Genomic DNA, 21,138 nt, shown 5'->3' on the forward strand with positions numbered 1-21,138 from the left:
AAGATTAAAGTTTAGTTAATCTATTTTAGTTGAGCATCTCTATTTTTTTTTCTGTGTGCTTGTTGGATATTACTACAGTTATTATTATTAATATCATATCCTGTGGGATTTATAATTAAATATAATAAGAATGTACATATGTCCTACGCTATTTTTGCACTCGATGGATATCATTAACATTTTGATTATGCAATTGATTTTTGCAAGTTACAAAAGAGTGATGATGTATGACAAAACTTCCACGGATAAATTTGTTGTGACCATTCAAAATCTAAAAATTCATTTTTGTAATTTGTAAATAATATTTTCATTGAGGCGGTAGTTTTACTTGCCAAAATTTTTCTATGTATAAATTTTACATAAAAAAGATATATTTTAAACTTTTGTGCTAATATAAAATTAATTTTCTACAAATATATTGATAATTTAATATATATGAGATATATTACTTTGTAAGTATATTAATAATCACGTTGTGGGTACTAATTAATGCAGTTGTAAATCATTTGAATTAAAAACAAAATAGTTGATGTTTGAATCCATGGGAGTAAATTTAGTTGTTATTAAGCTAAATTAGCCACTTAGGCTTTAGCCCAGTGGTGAACCATTGACCTTATGGTGTGTTTACGTCATATAATGAGAATGTGGTAGAATAGGAATGGGCTGGGAATGAGAATGAGTTGGAATGAGAATGCGATTTTAATGTTTACTCGGCAAAAATAAATGGGAATGAGAATGTGCTGAAATGTCATTGATGTATTTACTTGACAAAATAAATGGGAATGAGGAATGTGAATGAAAATCAATTTACCAAAATACTTATAGTATTAATAATTAATAAAAATAATTAATTTATCATTATTAACAATATTATCATTATTGTTGTTTTTATTATTACTATTATTATTAACATTTATTATTATTAAATTTTATTGACTTTATTATTTTAGTTATTATTAATTATTGTTATTATTATTTTTATTAATATTATCATTATTAACATTTATTATTATTATTATTAAATTTTATTAACTTTATTATTTTAATTATTATTAATTATTGTTAATATTATTTTTATTAATATTATTATTAACATTTATTATTATTTTTAATTAATATCATTTTTATATCTAGATAATGAAAATTAGATTATTATTACTATTAATATTATTATTAACATTTATTATTATTTTTAATTAATATCATTTTTATATCTAGATAATGAAAATTAGATTATTATTACTATTAAATTTTATTAACTTTATTATTTTAGTTATTATTAATTATTTTTATTATTATTTTTATTAATAATAATAAAAATAATGATAAATTAATTATTATTTTTATCATTATTTTTATTGTTAATAATGATAATATTAATAATAAAAATAAAAATAATTAATAATAACTAAAATAATAAAGTTAATAAAATTTAATAATAATAATTATTATTATTAATGACATTTAAAATAATAATAAATTTTTGATAAATTAAAATAATAAAATTAATTGTGATTTGAATGAGGGTAATTTAGAAAATATGAAAAAATTAGAGGAATACAAAAGTAAACATATATTTCATTCACATTCCCAACCCCCGGGAATGAGATTCCCATTCCTTATTCCCAAATTGTGTGGGACCCACACATTTTATTCTCATTCCCAAATTACATTTTGCCAAGTAAATATATGTTTCATTTTTATTCCTTCATTCTCATTCCTCATTCCATGAAGTAAACACACCATTAAAGTAAAACATGACTATGAGGGCAATAGTTCGAGTCCTCATAGACTCAAACTCCCTTAATTAAACATAATTATATGGAGATTATTTGTAAAATTTTTCTCCCTTACGAAATACAAGTGGAGTGGAGACACTCCTCCTCCGTGAGGGTTATTTGTCTGGGCACTTACTTCATAGAATTTAAAATGTAATAATATAAGTCTCAGTTTGTATATCTAATTGTAAATATCAGTGTAATAATCTGCTGTTATAACAGTTGTAAATATCTGTGTAATACAGTAACATGATGCTTAATCAGTTAAAAAAAACTAAATTGAAAAAATTATATTCAAATTCAATTTCTTTTACCACTAGAATAAAAGTATATAAATTAAATTTAGCGAGAATTACAGTGAAAACATATTTCATGTGGCAAAGATTATAACAAGCTTAAGACGTATAAATAAAAATGAATTTAAAAGACTATATTTCTCCCCAATGGCATAAAATGTTTTAAAAGTAAATTTAGTAAAACATACTGCTTACTATGAAAATGAATTTATATTTTTCATATTTTTAAATAATTTAATTTTTTTTGGTTGTGATATAAATTAACTTAATTTCAAAAAAATATAGATATAAATTTAAGATTGAACATATTTTATAATACTTGCACATCATTTAGTAGACAAATCATGTACCCATATAGTGAGTGCAATGTTACTCAAATAATTTAATTTAATTTAGAAATATAACTGTCATGCTTAAATTATATAACTATAAGTATAACATAATACAACATTATTCAATATTAGTTGCATTCAAATTGTAATTATCCATGTTATGTACCATTATGAATTTGATTAATGTTTAACAAAAAAATTATTATAGCAAAAAGGATTAAATAAAATAATTAATCTCACTTAAGATAGTATGAATTAATTTGCACAAGAGATTGATTATGAGTTTTATTTAAAAATATCAAATATTAGATGCTTTATATTTTTGTAATATATGAATATTTGTTTTAGAGGGTATACATAAAACATACTAATATTGGCCACTAATAATAACAACAACAACATTTGAGGGGTAATTACGATGTTTGGAATGATAATTATTTGATAGTTGGATAAATATTGTCCTCATTTTAGTAGGTAGGGATTTAAGTCCTTGAATGTGAATCGTGAGATCCTGGAATTGATTTCTTCTAAATATCTGGAAATAAATCGATTTCGTTATATGTTTAGATACTCGGATTCTAATGTAATTAAAAGTTGATAAAATTATTTTGATAGTTTTGTAAGCAAAATATCATTATATTTATTACATAATATTAAAAATAGTGCAATTAATAAATTAAATTTTTTAATTAATATATAATTATTTCCATTTATTATATTTAAATAGTATTCTCATTAATACATAAGTTACATTTTTTAAGGCAAAATATCATTAAATTTATAATGTAATATTAAGAAAAATAATATAATTATTTTTATTTAAATATATTAGTCCAATTAGTTTTATTTAATTATGTTTCTTTTAGGATATAAGTTAAATATATTAACTATATTTTCCATGAATCAAAAGAAAAAGGAAGTATTTTTTTGGTGTAAAGTTGAGGGGGTCTTTGATAATTTACTAGTTTTGAATTGATTATCTTAATATTTCCTAAAATGAGGGAGCTGTATGATAGTTTCTTTTAACATTTGCCGCTTTAAGCGATTAAAAGGAGCGTATCGGTGGCCGGTTACATCCGCATTATTAAAAAAATAATAAAGGCAGCTGCATGACATGCAGCACTGCATTACAGCCCGACCCTAAAGGATGAAAGCTACATTACTCGTACAGTTGTTGAATTTGCGCCACATCATTGATGTGCGAAGGATTAAATTAGATTATATAAGATGAAATTAGATGCTGAAAATAATTTGTTATTAAAATTTTAAAAACAAAATCAATTGGTTAACCACATATATTTATTTAACCACACATCATTAATTTGGGGAAAAAAAGATTTTGTTCCCTTTTTAATCTTTGTCCTTGACTCATGCAATACTTAGGATTATATTTTAGCCTTAAGAAAATTATCCCTAGCTCTCCTTGTACAAGTTTTCACACTATTCATTGAATTATACGGCGGGGCCAAAAAAATTATTTTAAGCTTACTTAATTATACACCAAATTGTAGTATTAGAATTATTTCTACCACTTCTAAAAAAAAAAGAAGAATTATTTCTACCAAAATAAACCAATCGCATGATTTTATCCAACTACCAAGTGGACCCTAAAGGTATATATCTGCAATGGCAAATGTAGAAAAATAATTTACCGGAGGCTAAATTGAATAACAACACCTAAAAATTGAAAACTTGAATATATAAACTTGAATATAACCTTTTTTTTATTTTTTATTTTTGGTTTTTGACCACAAGGTATCCTAGGAAGGGCCCCAACTGTGGGAGGCACCTTTAAGCCCGTACCACAACCCAGACTAGAAATCCCTGCTCGAACCGAGAGGCACAGGTTCTCCCAATAAATGCGACTTCTTTGCGACTCGAACTGGGGAGCAAACCCAGTCAAACCACTTGAGAGGACTCCATTGCCAGTGGAGCCAACACTTTGTTGGTAATATAACATTTTTTATTTAATTCAATCTCTAGTTAAAATGTGGTACCCACAATTCAATAACTAGGAATTATAAATATTTTGGGCTGTGGGCTTTGATTTTTAAGTCGAAGTAGAACTTTTGTAATTAATAAAATAATAGTTCAAATTTTAAAGGATGAGACTATCTAATAATTTGACAGGATTATTTAGAAATATGTTAAATTTTCTTTATGAAATAGAAATTTTTTTTTTCCAAGCCCCCATTGGTCCTATAGTAAATCCACCTCTATATATTTGTGCTTCAGCATAATATTGGAGGCACAACAACTGAATTTACATAATATGTACCTTTTTTGTTAACGAATTATATTACAATGTACTAATATGTCTATATCGAAGTTTGGAAATTTGTTGCTACTAATCAACTTATGAGGGTCGCTTATCTGGAATTTTAGAATTTCAGTTGTTTTAGGTCTATTTCATAGTTGTCATCTTAATTGGAGACAATTAGGTATGTTTTACGTTCTTCATTTTGAGTTCGATTGTGATTCTATTTTTTGGCAAAAATTTAATTAGGAAAGTGTATTATTCTATTATAAATATGGAGGCCTTATTATTATTATTTCAATGAATTATTAAATTAATAAAATCATTCCTTATATTACTATAACAGGAGTTTTATCTTCCATCTTATGTGTTGAGCATTATTTTAAAATTTCACAACAATGCGAGTCTAAGGACTTCATTTTAGATTATAGCGTCATTTAATTTAATTAATTAATTTTATTTTTCCTTCTGCTGTCTAACTACATCAACACCTTAAACCCAAACATGTAGTTTAAAATTGGGTGTAGTTTGTGGGCTACTAAAGGTTAAAATATTTTTATTTCAATATTATTAACATTAATATCAAAATTGTTTTGTTTCATTAAGTAATGCCTATATCATCCAAAAATTTATTTACGTCCTATATAATGTAATATTCATCATGTAAGGACTACAAAATGAACTGAAAAATTATTCAAAATCATCATTCTCTTATTAAATACCATATCTCTCATAACTCCTTTTTTGAAATACACCTTGGATAAGTTTAAAAAAAATATTGCAACTTTTTTTATTTTCTATTTTTTTTATTTTTGAATATTTTTTTGAAATTTGATGCAACCTGTACATGATACAATACAAAATTTATTTAAAAAAATCTAGATGCATTTACATTATAATAAAGAAAATTTATTATTACCAGTACAAAATTTTACTCGTACTAATATTTAAAAAACATTTATTTCTACTCACAAATGTTTTAATCCGTAAAAATAGACTCGGTATGACACAAAAAAATCCAATAAATTTTTTTTTCTAAAAATTTTTTAAAAAATACATGTTAAATTATTGGCATATTTTTTCAAATTTATATATTTTTCTTAAATTTATACTTTTAAGATCCGCGTGTTTAAAATTTTAAATAGGAAAATTATCATTTTACTACCAAAGTTTTACTGACATATCATGTCAGTACCAAGGTTTGCCGAAAAGTACATTTTACTACCAAAGTTTTGCGCCGTTATCAATTCACTACCATTCCGTTAAGAAAAAGTTAATATTTAACGGAAATTGAGTTAAAAGTCGATTTTACCCCCAAGAGTTTGGTAGTAAAATGATAATTCCCTTAAAAATTTGGTAGTAAAATGATAATTCCCCTAAAATTTTGGTAGTAAAATGATAATTTATCTATCAAATTAATAGACAATTTTACTCTCACAGCTGGAAATGTCTTTGATGCCCTTATGACATTAATAAATTTTTGACGTTGTTAACGGAATGATAGTAAATTGATAATGGCGCAAAACTTTGGTAGTAAAATGCACTTTTCGGCGAACCTTGGTACTGACATGATATGTCAGTAAAACTTTAGTAGTAAAATGATAATATCCCTTTTAAATATAATTCGGTTCACTTGCGTATCTTATGCGTTCCCCACCAAAACGTGCTGTCACTTTCCGGACAGAAACTCTTTATGACATTAACTCGGCAGTCCCTTTCTGGACAAACTTTTGATGACATTAAATTTCGCCATAAATATCGGCGTACATAAGAGCAATCTCCACTATAGAAGCCCTCTAGTTGGAAAAGGGCCTCTCCTTTTAATTTATTTATTTAAAAAAGCAAAAAATGATACAATTCGTAATTGAAGCGCTATAGTAAAGGGGAACTTGGGGAGAAGCTGGCTTCTTAGTTCTCACAAACAAGCTTGAAAAAGAAATCAGTAGAGTGTACAGGGAAAAGAGAGAAAAGAACATGGGAAGTAACGTGATGGGATTGGGAGGTGGTGCCTTAGCAGCGACCATCATAGTTACGATACTCTTCTTCGCCGCAAATGATCAATCTTGTGCTGATGCTGCTGCAGGCGTGAATAAGAGCAACAGAACCAACATGGCTAATTTCCATTTTGATCACAATGACATGTTTTCTGAGGATGATTCGGAATTGCAATTGGCTGCTGCTGTTCCAAGAACTACCACTCTGAACGTAGGAATCGCGGCTAGGCAAGTAATCGATTGTGCGAGACCGGGTCCCTACAAGCCTTGTACCCCCGATCCCCAGAATTCCAAGAAAGCTGAACATTGCAGTCTTCCCCCCGGCGGATTGTATCTCAATCGAGGATGTGCTCACTAGCTAGCTAGCTAGCTCATGCTGATCCCAATCTTCATCCTCAACTATGTCATGATATTACTTATAAATGCGCGTTTATTGTATCTTAATCGATTATGCTAGCTATCTGGCTCATGCTGATCTACGATGTTCAACGTTTAATCTTCATCCTCAGCTATGTAATAATATTATTTATATAAGCACATGTGTTGTGTTGTGGAATCAGACAGAAAAGCTCTCCTCATGATTAATTCTTTCCAAGGTAAAAAATTTAAAGATTTAATTATGACTTAATATCATAATTAAATATAAATTAACTGAAATAAAAATGATATTTAAATCCTTAAAATTATAAAAAAAAAAGAAGTAGTTATATATATATATATATATTCCCTAAAATTAAAAAAATTATTAAGATCTCTTTTTTATTAATTAAAAATTAATTTTAAGATTTTTAGAAATATGAATATAATACAAAAATGTAATATGTCTAGTAGATTTATAATATTAGAATAATTAACTAAATTTAAATACGTAAATTTTTATATTTTTTAATAATATATTTATACTTATTATAGAGATTTTAAATAAGTATTGGGGTTAAATACAATTTTCAATTAAAAAAAAAGTCTCACGTACTAATAATGTTAAAATTATTATTTTACATAATACCTAAAATAATTTAAATTTTAGTATATTTATTTTAATATTATGTTTATATTTATTTAAAAAATTTACTTTAATATAACACAGTATGTCTAATAGATTGTAAAATATTAAAAAATTTTAAATATTAAATTTTTTTAAAATATTAAAAATATTTTTAAAATGTATATATCATTACATTTATTTTAATATTATATTTTAGTTAGTTTTTGAGTTAAAGAGTATTATGGTTAAAAGAAAATTTTAGTATCTTCTTTAAAAAATTTAGGAATCTTCATGACAAATTCTTTAAATTTTAAGTGTGTAGACATATTTGTTCTTAAAATTTATTTAGATATTTGCGACTATCTAAATATTTTCATAGAGATCAGACCTTGGGAGAAGGAGGGATGGCTCCCATTTTCAAGTCCATCATCTATTAGTATTAGCTACCAAAACTTCATCTATTTATATTACGTGCTTAATAGTTTGGATAGCTTACATTTAGATCAACAATAATTGTATGAGATTAATCTTAATTTGTTATTGCCAACGAATTATATATTTATATAGAATAAAATTCATAATAAACCATAATATGGAATATGACACATTGTATGATACAGTGACAAATTTGTACATAGAATGTAAAATCAGATGATGCAAACGTACGAACTTTAATTAGAAAACAAAATGATATAGTTACCAAAATAAATAGTAATTAATTGTTCTAAAGAATACAACTACAGATTTAGTAACATATTTAGTGTGAATAAGAAATGAGAGCAGATCGAATTAAATTTAGCATCAGTCAAGAGGACTATATCTAGTATAAATAGCATGCTTCTATTCATAGTTTAGGCATCTCAATATTGTCCTTAACTTTTATTATTTTCTCATTCTGAACCAAAAATAATAGCCGAGCTTTCATGGAGTTCTATTGCTCTTGTTCTTTTTCTTTCTGTGGTCTTTGCTATTGAAGTTGCAAATGTAAAACAATCTCTATTTATATCTAGTTGTTCACATATACACTATTTGTTGGTTAAAAATTAGTTTTTCTCATAAAAACTTTCAGGATCGATCTCATATAATACACAATAATCTGTAATTTAGAAAATAATACCTTAACAATCTGAGAAAATGAACAATCGAAATTAATCTAGGCTATTAGATCGTGATATGTCACCATCACGTTTGTTAGATCACGATTTGTCACCAAACAATCTTCTAGGCTATGACTCAAATTTGATCAGCACTGGACGTGTGGGTGTCCGTTTCACTACTTCCAAAACAACTAGCTTCATTTTCAGTGTTTTTCTCAAAACATGTATTTTGAATCACGACTCTTCTCTCTTTTTTTTTCTTAAGAAAAATACATTTATATAATATTTCTTATAAAACCCTAGATATGTATTATCCTTTTATTATTATTCAATATAATAAATATTTTGAATTTAATATTATCTATCTACTTACGTGAAAGTGGAGAGCATGTGCAACCACTTTGGGGTGATCAATTGATTGAAAAATATTTCAATTTTATTTTTGAAGAAATTCATCAAATAAAATATCTAATGTATATATCCTCCGAAGGGAGTATCACCGTATCATGAAGTCGAGGTATATATATATAATTTTTTTATTAAACTAATAATGGAGCCTGTGGGAAAATTATCTTTAATTTTCCCTCTCCCACTTAATATTTTAAAATTGATTTTTCCTTTTAAAACATACATTGATTATATATTGTTAATTGCATGGTTCCTATAATATTATCTAGACGATATCCAATATTATTAAGCATTTGTAAATTATAAACAATATAATGAGATTCATAATATATAAATGACATGTATCATTATGCATAGAGTGGCACTACCTATTCTATATGACATGTTATCATCCAAAATATAACATATAGAAAAAATAATTAAATAATATTAATTCATGACTTTCCTAAAATGGAAAAATACATTAACCCTAATCCTAATCTTTATTAGGCTTTTTATCAATGTCAATCTTCCACGAACTTGTCTTTGTTAATGAACTAGGGGAAATTGGACTTTTAAATTTATTACTGGTCCAATTTTAATTTTGAAAGAAAATAAATAATAATGTTTTAAAATAAAGCACTTTTACCAAAAATAATTTTAATATGTTAAATTTTATCTATGTATTTTAATCCATTAAGCTCAATTTTAATTGGACCTAAAACTATGATTCATTAAGCCCAAAACTATTTTTGGACTTAAATGCATAAAAATTAAACTTGTCTACCCAAAAGATAAAACTGTGAAACTATAGGGGCTCCAACGATAAAAACTATTGAAAACCCTAAAATCCATATTTTTCTTCCCCAGTCGCCATCACCATCGACCAACCACTATTCAGAGACGCCACCCATCTCCGACATAGAGTCACCATCGCCACCTCACCGGAAAACCACCAAAACCGCAAGCTACATGCGCTGCTACCAATTGTTGGTTAAAAATTTAATTTTTCTCATAAAAACTTTCAAGATCGATCTCATATAATATACAAAAATTCGTAATCTAGAAAATAATAGCTTAACAATCTGAGAAGATGAACAATCAAAATTAATCTAGGCTCTTAGGTCACGATCTGTCACCACCACTCATATTAGATCACGATCTGTCACCACTACACTCGTTAGATTACGATCCGTCACCAAACAATCTTTCATGTTATGACTCAAATTTGATCAGCACTGGACGTGTGGGCGTCAATTTCACTACTTCTAAAACAACTGGCTTCTTTTTTAGTGTTTTTCTCAAAACATGTATTTAAAATCACGACTCCTCTCTCTTTTTCTTCTTGAGAAAAATACACTTATATAATATTTCTTGTAAAACCCTAGATATGTATTATCCTTTTATTATTATTCAAAATAATAAATATTTTGAATTTAATATTATCTCTCCACTTACATGAAAGTGGAGATCATGTTCAACCATTTTAAGGCCCACCTTGTAAAATAACACAATGTCCCATTTGCACATGAATATAACACAGAAGGTCTTGACAAATATTATAATTAGGTTTATCACCTAATATGCTAGTTTTCTTATTTTTAGGTCTAATAATGGTGCAGTCAATTAAATGAGTTAGCCCGAGGATCATTTGGGAACTTATAATAGTGGCTACAACAAATAAGATTGTAAATGAACGAGTCTAATCATTTAATTTCAACTCTACTCCACTATAAGATTGAAATTGATCTTCATAATTGTATGCTCAGATTATAAGTCGTCCCAAGCCACATTGATCTCTTTACTATATAATCATTTGTACCACATCGTTAATTAAATTAATATCTCAACTGTCCAATCAATTTAATTACATCTTGTTCCTTGATCTTACGGGTTTTCTTTAATAATCATTTTCAACATACTAAATATGTTGACACACTTTGGCTAGAGAATTATGATCAAATACCGAAAACCCATCAAGAGATGTATTATACAAATTCTATATTTTTTAATCTATAATTTCAATACTCATAATTGCTCCCACCAAGATACCGAGTAATCTTGACTACAAGTGTGTGTCGTGCTCATTGGTAACTCAAATGGAATAACAATTACAATCATGAAATTATAAATAATTCAAGATTAAGATTACAGTAGAATCAATGCTTATGAGATTTAATAAGTCTGACAGTTATTACAAAATTAATTAAATCTCATATGTGATCATGTTCAATGTAGTCGTACTACATCAATAAATTCATATATGATTAAGACAAATCATACCTTAACAATGGAGATTCAATGGTTGTACTGCTTGAAGAATTCCAGTGCTAATGAAAAAGAGAAAAAATAGAAAGAATAGTTGAATGTGAACTATAAAGAGAGAAAAAAGGAATTAGGCTTTATAATGTAGGAAATATGTATATTTAATAGGGATATCATTGGAATATAATACTTATTTCCTATTCAGACTTTTTTTCATTTAGATAAAAGTTATAGAACTTTAATTTTTCTATTCAGATGTAAATATATGAAAATCATATATAAGTTGCAAAAAACGACAAGCAAATTTGAAAAAAAAATGAAATTAACAAACTTTCAGCCTTTAGACGTTTAACAAACAAGCTCGAAGTCAATTAAGATAATTGCTCTAGTTGTCTTTTCAACTGATAAAAAAAAATTATTGAATTTTTAACTTACTAAAAAAAATCTAATTTCTTTTAACTTTTTACTAATCTAAAAAGTGTAAATGAAAGCATTAAAAAAATTCCAAAATATCTAATTAATTTAATTTCACATCACCAAAATAAAACCTACTAATTTTCCTTCTTTGAAAAGACATAAGTAATTCTTTTTATTGGATTATTTATCCCTCAACTTCGCTTATAAAGATTTAAAAGTTGTTATTGTAAATTTCATAACATGTGATAATATAGCAACACATTATTATTATTTTAACGAGCATTATTTATCCTACAATTTCTTCAAAAAAAGAATTACTTTTAGTGTATAACTATAAGGTCATAAAGTACACTTAATTCCATTAACATGATATATGTCAATGCTTGGGTCATTCTACCATATCATGGCTAAAATTACAACATTAATACTGTAATTAAATATAAATTATGTAAATGAAATATAAGAAACTTACAATTTAACATAAAATTTATAAATCAATATTAATAGTAAAATAAAACATGATGTTTGAAAATGTAACATAAGACTTATATTGGATAGTAAAATAAGTAAATTAATATAAAATTAGTAAATTGATGTATTACTGATAAACAAAATAAAAACTTTCAAATATAAAATAAAACTAGTAAACCAACATTAACTATAAAATAAAACATAAATTTTGAAAATAGAACATAAGATTTATAAACAATTGATAAAATAAATAAATTAATATATATTGGTAAATTGATATATTAAATTTGTAAAAATAATTTTTAAAAATAATATAAAACTATTAAATCAACATTAAGTGCAAAATAAAGTATAAATTTTGGAAATGAAATAGATGACTTACAAATAGAAAGTAAAACAAGTAAATTAATATAAAACTTTTAAATTGATGTATCCCTATTTAAAAAAACAAAATAAAAACTTACTAGTATAACATAAAATTAGTAAATCAACATTAACTATAAATTAAAACATAAATTTTTGAAAATGGAGTATAAGACTTGTAAGTGGAAAGTAAACGAGTAAATTAATATAATCCTTATAAATTTTTGTATTACTAATAAATAAAACAAAAACATGCAAATGTAACAGAAAAGTAGTAAATCAACATTAAGTAGAAAATAAAACAAATTTTCAAATGGAACATAAGACTTGTAATGAAAGATAAAATAAGTAAATTAATATAAAACTAGTAAATTTTTACATTGCCGGTAAATAAAATAAAAAATTGAAAATATAATTTAAAACTAGAAAATCGACATTAAATGCAAAATAAAACATAAATTTTGTAAATAAAATATAAGACTTATAAATAGAAGGTAAAACAAGTAAATTAATATGAAATTGGTAAACAAAACAACAACTATAAAACGAATAAATCAATGTCAAGCATAAAATAAAACATAAACTTTAAAAATGAAACACAAAACTTGTAAATGGAAGGTAAAATAAATAAATAAATATAAAAATGGTAAATTGGTGTCTTACTAGCAAACAAAATAAAAACTTATAAATAAAATGTTAAACTTATAAATCAACATTAAGCCTTAAACAAAACGTTACTTTTATCTATTACACCTAAAATTTATAAATAGAAGATAAAATAGGTAAATATACAAGAGTTATTGAAATAAATTAAAAAAAATTACCAATGAAAAAAAATATTATAATATTAATTGCTTGTATATTTATTGATTTTGTATTTAAATTAAGTAATGATGGTTTTGAGTTTAACTAATAAGGGCATTGGATGGCATTATTAGCGAGCCCTGCATTGATTAAAGAGAATCCTGTGTTTGGCAATATAAAGAAGGCGCATTGACATTGTGCATCATTAGTTAAAAGCTTCATGCGTACTCTCCTGCATAAAAGAAACTTGCGACCCTTTCGGGTTTAGGCAAATTCTTTTTAAAAGCAATTTTTTTAATTAGTTAAATTTATTTAATTTAATTATGTTTTTTTATTAAATGAATGTATTTGAATTATTTTTATATAAAATTTAAAATATTAATAATATTAAGTTTAATAAATTAACAATATTAAATTTTAAGATATCAACAAGTCCAAATTATATTAATTTTTATAAATAATTATAAAAATATTATTATATATAATATAGTAGAATGTATCACAAAACATTGTACATAATTAATATAATATAACATTAATGCAATGTACTATGCACTAAATAATGCAATACATTGTAAAGTAATATAATGTACTAAACGCACCCTACATGTGATATTTTATTAAAGATAACATTTATTCTCAAAATTGAATTTTAAAAAATTATTCTTAAAACTATTGAGATACTGAAAGGTTGAATGAATTATATTAGGATTATTAAGAGTTCATTTGAGATTACTTTTGAGAGGCTAAAAAATGATTCTAAAAGTTAAAAGTTAATTTTTGCGTTTGGTAAAAGTTATTTTTGCCAAAATCACCATCCTACAATAGATTTTAAAAAACAAAGAAGGAGTAACTTTTCAAATTCTAATTTTAAAAATCAGTTTTATACTTATTAAAAATCTATATATATCCTTACATATATTATAAAATTATAAAATTGTCCTTATTCAATTAAGAAACAAAATAAAAAAGATTTAAATATTATTATTATTATTACCAATAATATTGAGATAACAAAATAAAAATATTTATTTTAGCTATCAATTATTATATATACACAATAAAAAATGTTATGTGTGTGTGTGTTTATAAATGGAAAATAAATTTTATTTCATATTATATCTGTTTTAGTTATTTTCATTCTTACAGCAATTTAACAATAAGATTCATTAAATACATGCAATTATTTTTAAAACTCATAGTACTTTTGCAAATGAATTTTATTAAATATTTAACTGCCTTTCTTCATAACTAGTTATTTTTACAGCACAACTAATACCAATTACTTAAAAAAACTATAATATTACCAAATTGGCCCTAAATATGTTTTCTTAAGGAAGAGCTAGAGTATTGATATAATTTTTAAGTTTGATAATTTATATTTTTAAAAATATCATATCCAGTTTCCATTCTACTTTAACAAAATATCCTGGGCATTACACTTTTCTAATTTTTTTTTTCTGTACTTCATTTGATAAATTTAATCTGAATAGAGATTAACTTGAAAATTCTAATTAACTATAGAATACATAAGCCCGATGATACAACTTATATGCTGTCTCCTCTTGTTCTGTTTTTCATTAATTTTTGTACATTTTTGTGATTTATTTATCAATAATGTTAAGGATTCTAATATTTAAGTCTTAAATTAAATCTAAATACTATGCGTCACTTATTTATTAAATGATAAATTTTAAAATTTATAAAATTATGATGAATACCACATCAATTAGTATTCAAATTAAAATTTAAATATTAAAATATCAAACATTATTATTTATTTATGTGTTGTCGGGACGCAAATAGGATGATTAGAATAAAAAGTCGATTGGAAGACAGGCTGGGTATCAATTAATTCTAAAACAAAATTTAGAAAACAAAACAAAACTTAGCTACGGAGCTGCTTTCTATCGACCACAGGACTTGCACAACGACCTCCTTGTTTGTTTTAAAGGATGAAAGCTACATGACTTGTACAGTTGTTGAATCTGCACCACATCATTGATGTGTGAAAGATTAGATTGGATTGTATAAGAACAAATTAGATGCTAAAAATAATTTGTTATTAAAATATTAAAAACAAAATCAATTAGTTAACCACATATATTTATTTAACCATACATCATTAATTTGGAAAAAAGAAGAAGATTTTTTTCCCTTTTTAATCTTTTTCCTTGACTCATGCAATACTTAGGATTATATTTTAGCCATAAGAAAATTATCCCTAGCTCTCCTTGAACAAGTTTTCACCCTATTCATTGAATCATATGGCGGGGCCGAAAAATTTATTTTAAGTTTACTTAATTATAAACCAAATTGTAGTATTAGAGTTACTTCCAACAAAAATAAACCAATCACATGATTTTATCCAACTACCAGGTAGATCCTAAAGGTATATATTTGTGCTTCGGCATAATATTGGAGGCACAACAACTGTATTTACATAATTTTTTAATGAATTATATTACAATGTACTAATCTGTCTATATCGAAGTTTGGAAATCTGTACTACTAATCAACATATAAGGGTTGCCTATCATTTTAATTGGAGTCAATTAGGTATGTTTTAGGTTCTTCATTTTGAGTTCGATTCTAATTCTATTTTTTGGCATGATTTTCTTAGGAAAGTGCATTATTCTATTGTAAATATGGAGGTCTTATTAATATTTCAATGCATTATTAAATTAATAAAATCCTTCCTTGTATTACTATAATGGCAGTTTTATCTTTCATCTTATGTGTCGAGCATTATTTTAAAATTTCACAACAATGTGAGTCTAAGGACTTCGTTTCAGATTATAGCATCATTTAGTTCTCATTGTGTTCGGAACTATTTCACCCTCTTCCCAAAGTTTAATTAACTAATTTTATTTTTTCTTCTGCTATCTAACTACATCAGCACCTTAAACCTAAATATGTTGTTTAAAATTTTGTGTAGTTTGTGGGCTACTAAAGGTTAAAATATTTTTATTTCAATATTATTAGCATTAATATCAAACTTGTTTTGTTTCAGGAGATTGTTATGTTACATAATCGTGTATGTTACATGATTATGTAGCAGCCGTTGGATGAAAATTCAACGGTTGTAGAAATATAAGATAATAAAATCATGTTACTTTTACAATCATTGGATTTTCATGCTGCTACATGATCATGTATATTACATGATTATGTAACATCATGTATATTACATGATTATGTAACATAACAAAAGCCTTTGTTTCATTAAGTAATGCCTATATCATCCAAAAACTTATCTACGTCCTACATAATGTCATATTCATCATGTAAGGACTAAAAAATAAACTGAAAAATTATTCAAAATCATCATTCTCTTATTAAATACCACATCTCTCATAACTCCTTATTTGAAATACACCTTGGATAAGTTTAAAAAAATATTGTAACTTTTTTATGTTCTATTTTTTTGTTTTTGAATAATTTTTTTAAATTTGATACAACCTGTACATGATAAAATACAAAATTTACAAAAAAAAAAAATTAAATGCATTTACATTATAATCAAGAAAATTTACTATTACCAGTACAAAATTTTACTCGTACTAATGTTTTTAAAAAAAAATATTTCTAGTCACAAACGTTTTCCGCAAAAATAGTTGTGCCATCAACAAAGTTGAAGATTCAAGCCTATCACTAGGTTAAAGTCCCCAGTATTTACTTTCTGTGTATTTATAACAAACCAAAATAAATCGGTTTGAAAAATAATAAATCGGTTTTAAAATGAACCGGTTTGGCTAGGGTAAGATACCTAAGAGGGGGGCCTTGTTATCTTACATAATAAAGTTACTTACATTAAGTAAATATGATCCGTCAGATTAGACTAATGAAATCAGACGGATGGAAATTAATTGCACAACTAAAGATAATAAGTGAGCAACCGTGAAGAGGGAATGCGAGTTTGGGTGATTAATCAAGAATCAAGGAAAAAAAAATGTCAAATCTTTAGGATAAGATGCCGACATAACCATTAAAAATTTCCAACCCTTTCAGTATCCATTCTCATTAATTAAATTAACTGAAAAATAAGGACTTACTTTTTTCCATCTATCACGGCCATCAATGAAACATTAGACACAACCATGGTGCCATTGTGAAGCACTCTCTTTCAGCTACTCCTTTGAAGGCGGTGCTGGGACTAGCAGTTTGGAAATTAAATTTAAAAGATTATGATCGGACTGGTGAGTAAGCAATAAAAGGCAAAGAGGAAACGATGAATGAAATCTGCACAAAAAGAGAAGGGACAGCCGGAGTGTCGAATAGGTTAAACTGAGGATTAAAACACAACATTTTCTTTTTTCCCAGAAAAACACAGGCGAGATGGTGGGTTGTTATTAGAAGGGATTAACCCTGCGTTGATTATTTTTGTAACCGATTTTCAACTGATCAAATTAATTATACCAACTACAGATGGCACAATGCTGTCGATTTACTTGTCATTTCTTGGGACGTACCTTACATTATTTCGTAAGGTGAGAAGGCCCTACGTAAAAACACCCCAAGAGGGGATTTTTTGGGTTCAGTTGTGGTGCTACTGTTATATGGTACCACAGCTAGATCCGGCTTTTAAATTTAATTTTAATAATAATTATGGATTAAATTTAATAATTAGATTGAATTATAGTACCATATAACTGTAGTACCTATCTTTACCCTACTTTATGGACAAAAACTTTTTATGACATTAACTTTTGCCATAAACATCTGTGTACATAAGAGCAATCTCCACCATACAAACTCTCTAGTTGGACAAGGGACTCTCCTTTTAATTTATTTATTTAAGAAAGGAAAAAAGAAACAGTTCGTAATTGAAGCGCTGTAGTAAAGGAGAACTTGGGGAGAAGCTGGCTTCTTAGTTCTCACAAACAAGCTCGAAAAAGAAGTCAGTAGAGTGAACAGGGAAAAGAGAGGGAAAAAAAAAAAAAAAACATGGGAAGTAACGTGATGGGATTGGGAGGTGGTGCCTTAGCAGCGACCATCATAGTCACGATACTCTTCTTCGCCGCAAATGATCAATCTTGTGCTGATGCTGCTGCAGCCGTGCATAAGAGCAACAGAACCATCATTGCTAATTTCCATTTTGATCACAACGACATGTTGTTTTCTAAGGCTGATTCTACTGTTGCAAGAACTAAGACTCTGAACGCCGGTAAGGTAGTAATCGATTGTGGGAGACCTGGTGCCTACAAGCCTCGTACCCCTGCTCCCCGGAATACCAGAAAAGGCGAACATTGTAGTCCTCCCCCTGGCCGATTGTATTTCGATCGACTATGTGGTCGCTAGCTAGGTAGCCAGCTCATGCTGATCCTCAATCTTCATCCTCAACTATGTCATGATATTACTTATAAATGCGCACGTATTAGAGTTTATTGATGAGCTCTCCCAGCCGGCCGATTATATTGTATCTTAATCGATTATGTTAGCTAGCTGGCTCATGCAGATCTTCAATATTCAATCTTTAATCTTCATCCTCAACTTTGTAATAATATTATTTATATATGCACATGTGTTGTGTTGTGGAATCAGACAAATTACTACAAAATTAGTTTTAATGACAGTTTTAAAACCGTCACCTTCGGCAGTGACATTAAAAGGGTATATTTTTATAACAATTTAAAAACTGTTATTAAATATATACATATAATGGCGATTATTTTAATAAACGGTAATTATATATCATATGTAATAAGTTTTAACGACGGTTTTTTTTATATCAAAAACCATCATTAAACGTATATTTATAATGACGGTTATTTTACTAAACAATCATTATTTACTATATATACTATAATTTTATATGTGTTGTGTCGTGGAATCTGACAAAAACTAATACAAATTGATATTTAATGACGGTTTTAAAACTGTCATATTAGACAATGACATTAAAAGGGACATATTTTTATGACAGTTCAAAAACTGTTATTAAATGTATGACAATTATTTTAATAAACGGTCATTATATATCATATGTATATAAGTTTTAATGACAATGTTTTTATTAAAAACCGTCATTAAATATATATTTATAATGATGATTATTTTACTAAATAGTCATTATTTACTATATATACTATAATTTTAATGACGGTTTTCTCCTAAAAATCGTCATTAAAAATCACATCTAATGACGGTTCTTACATAATAACCGTAATCTTTAGCATGTTAATTTAAAAAAAAAAGTATTTACAATGATCATTTCAAGCCCCAATTTCAATTATAGTATCCATAATTCTTTTACCAATTGTACGTTCTACAAATGTTTCGTATCAAGAGTTACTTATACAAAAAGATTTGATAATTCCTTTTATCTCGTCAATATATCTTCGACTTAATAACATGCTTGCTTGCTGCCTTGAAAAACTATATCTGGTTAAAGCTCTCCTCATGATTAATTCTTTCCAAGGTAAAAAATTTAAAGATGTAATTATGGCTTTAATATCATAATTAAATATAAATTAACAAAAACAAAAATAATATTGACATCCTTAAGATTTTGAAAAAAAAGTATATGTATATGTATGTGTATATATAAGTGTATGTGTTTGTGTGTATAAAATTAAAAAAAAATACTAAGATCACTTTTTATTATAATATTTCTTGAATAGAGTAATTAAAAGTTAAATTTTTTATTTTTAAGAAATATAAATATAGTACAAAAAATTAATATGTCTAGTAGATAAATAAATTTAAATATTAATCTGTCTAGTAGATAAATAAATTTAAATATGTGAATGATTATATTTTTAATAATATATTTATACTTATTGTAGAGATTTTAAATAAATATAGGGTTAAATACATTTTTCAATTAAAAAAAAAGTCTCACGTACTAATAATGTTAAAATTATTATTTTACTAATATTCAAAATAATTCAAATTTTAATATATTTATTTTAATATTATGTTTATATTTATTAAAAAATTACTTTAATATAACACAATATGTCTAATAGATTGTAAAATATTAAAATATTTTTAAAATGTATATATCATTACATTTATTTTAATATTATATTTTAATTTGTTATAAAATATTAGAGTAAATTTTTGAGTCAAAGAGTATTACGGTTAAAAGAAAATTTTAGTATCCTCTTTAAAAAAATTAGGAATTTTCATGACAAATTTTTAAAATTTTAAGTGTGTAGACATCTTTGTTCTTAAAATTTATTTAGATATTTACGAACATCTAAATATTTTCATAGAGATCAGACCTTGGGAGAAGGAGGGATGGCTCCCATTTTCAAGTCCATCATCACATCTATTAGTATTAGCCCCCAAAACTTCATCTATTTATATTACGTGCTTAATAGTTTGGATAGCTTACATTTAGATCAACAATAATTGTATGAGATTAATCTTAATTTGTTATTGCCAACGAATTATATATTTATATAGAATAAAATTCATAATAAACCATATATATGGAATATGACACATTGTATGATACAGTAACAAATTTATACATAGAATGTAAAATCTGATGATGAAAACATACCAACTTTAATTAGAAAACAAAATGATATAGTTACCAAAACAAATAGTAATTGTTCTAAAGAATACAACTACAGATTTGGTAACATATTTAGTCTGAATAAGAAATGAAAGCACATCAAATTAAATATAGCATCAGTCAGGAGGATTATATCTAGTATAAATAGCATGCTTCTATTCATA

The sequence above is a fragment of the Citrus sinensis genome, chromosome 9 (assembly GCF_022201045.2).
Source record: "Citrus sinensis cultivar Valencia sweet orange chromosome 9, DVS_A1.0, whole genome shotgun sequence".
NCBI lineage: Eukaryota > Viridiplantae > Streptophyta > Magnoliopsida > Sapindales > Rutaceae > Citrus > Citrus sinensis.